Source organism: Pristis pectinata, chromosome 14 (assembly GCF_009764475.1).
Source record: "Pristis pectinata isolate sPriPec2 chromosome 14, sPriPec2.1.pri, whole genome shotgun sequence".
Classification (NCBI taxonomy): Eukaryota; Metazoa; Chordata; class Chondrichthyes; order Rhinopristiformes; family Pristidae; genus Pristis; species Pristis pectinata.
Window position 1 is genome coordinate 7,799,634 of NC_067418.1, and position 2,612 is coordinate 7,802,245.

The following is a 2,612-nucleotide window of genomic DNA, read 5'->3' on the forward strand; positions in this document are numbered from 1 at the left end:
TTGTGCTCCAATTCTATTGGACCTTTGTGAAGCTGCATTTGGAATATTGTGCACAGGTCCCGTCTCCAAACTAAGGATGTATTTGGGCTGGAGATGGTGCAACGAAGATTCACCAGAATTATCCCTGGGATAGGGGGTTTACCAAATGAGGAGAGATTAAATAGACTGGGCCTAGAAGAATACAAGATGATCCCATTGAAACATTAAGAAGCTTGACAGGGCAGAGGTGGAAGTGATGTTTCCCTTACTGGGACCAGGACTCAAGTCTTAAAATAAGGACCAAATGGAAGAAATTTCTTCACTGAGTGGGTGGTGAATTAATAGAATTCTTTACCCAAAATGTTCATAAAGGCTCTGTTGCTGAGCAGTGTTAAGACAGAGATCAATAAATTTTTGGATATTAAGGGAAAAAAGCAATGTGGGAGCAGGCAGGAAAGTAAGTGGTGCCGTGTTCTGATTGAACGGTAGCACAGTCTTGAAGGGCCAAATGGCCTACTCCTGCTTCTATGTTCAAAGTCAGGTTTATTATCACTGACATTAATGATGTGAAATTTGATGTTTTGCAGCAGCAGTACAGTGCAAAGTTACTATAAATTACAAAAATAAATAGTGCAAAAGAGGAATAACAAGGTAGTGTTTGTGGCTTCATGGACCGTTCAGAAATCTGATGGTGGAGTGGAAGAAGCTGCTTCTAAATCATTGAGCCTGGGTCTTCAGGCTCCTGTACCTCCTCCCTGATGGTAGTAACGAGAAGAGGACATGTCCCACATGGGTTGGGTCCTTTAGTGATGGATGCTGCCTTCCTGAGGTGTTCTTAATGACCCCTGTTCCAAGAAAGCCAACGAAAGTAGTTTTTATCTACCTAACTTTATCAATTTCATGTGGCTATGATCCACAAGGTTTCTTTGAAGAGACATTTCTGTCATTTTATTACCTGTTCTGTTGGAAGAGGAAATCAGAAAACCCTCATGAGACTCTAACCCATGTTCACAGTGCATGAGAAATGTAAGTGATGGTCACTGAAGCCTTATTGGTTGTTAGAAATTTACTATTTTATTGGTGTAACTAAGAAAAATGCAAAAGAACATGTTAATACTTGACAATATTGTTTAGCTTTTGCGATAAGCATCTGTGGTAGCGGATAAAGTGAAGTATTGCTCGGTGTGAAGAAAGCATCTCCAAGTCAAAATGAAACATATCATCACTGGAAAATGTAAGAGAGGTATCTCGTAATATAGAAATGAAGATTATTGCAATTTCCTTTCCGTTCTGCAAGCCTAGATTTCAGTTTAAACAAGAAGCAACACTCTCAATACCAAAGAGAGGATTTGCAGCTGTGTTCATATACATGAAGAACAACAATAAGATAGTACAGGACCCAGGAGGTTCTGCTAAATCTTTAAACAGTAAAACTCCGATAATCCGGCATGCACGGGACTTTGGTGGGGCTGGACTGACAGATTATCTGGACTATTGGATGTTATTCCTATTAATATCTCAAGACAATTTAAATAACTTTTTTTTAAGATGCTACACTGCATTATGGCAAATTTTCCAGTGAGGTGGTAAGTTTAACGGGTGCGCGTGGACCAGGACTTCAGTGAGTTTCAGGGGAATGTGGGAACAGGGACCCCAGGGACAGGAACAAGGAGCCATGGTGAGTTTCAGGGAGGGGAGTGGGGGATGCCAGTGAGCGTCAGAGATGGAGACAGGGCCCCCATGAGTTTCAAGGGAGAAGAGGCCCTGGTGAGTTTCAGGGAAACAAGGTCTCAGTGAGTTTCAGGGATGGGAACCGGGGCTCCAGTGAGTTTCAGGGGAGCACAGGAAACTTGTGAGCCAGATCGGAACCATTGGGATTTCCGAATAGATAGCGGATTATCAGAGATCTGCTGTAAATCATGGGTTCAGTTCCAGCTGGAGGGTCACATTCAGTTCTGGGCTCTGCACTTGAGGAAGGATTTGGGGATGAGGGTGGAGACTTCATGGGATAAAGTTACAGCTGGGGTTGTTCTCTGGAACAGAGAAGATCCGGTTGGTAATAGGGATTAAAATCATGAAGGGTTTAGATGAAAGAGCAAACGTTTCCAAGTTGGGGCAATTATTAGGGGGCACCGATTTAAAACGACTGGACAAAGAACCAGAGGCAGCATAAGGGGAAGCTGTTGAAAGCAACAAGGTGTCAGGATTTGGAAAGCATCACCTTGAACATAAGAAACAGAAGGGGAAGGAGACCATTTGGCCCATCGAGCCTGCTTTGCTATTCAGTGAGATCATGGTTGATTGGATCTTGGCCTCAGCTCTACTTTCCTGCCTGTTTCCCATGGGTGTCGACGCCCCCATCTCTCCACTCTAGCCTTGGATGCATTCACTGACTCCATCGTCACAGCTCCAAAAATTCACGACTCTCCAAGGAAAGAAATTTCTCACGTCAGTCTGACGTGAGTGCTTGCTTATTTTGTTAGCACGTCCTCTTGTCCCACGGGGAAGGAGAGTAAATGCAGCTTCAATGAGCTTTCAGAAAGCAAATGGATAAAGTCAGAGAGTCAGACAGCACAAAACAGGCCCTTTGGCCCACCATGTCCAACTACCCATCTATACTAACCCCATTTACC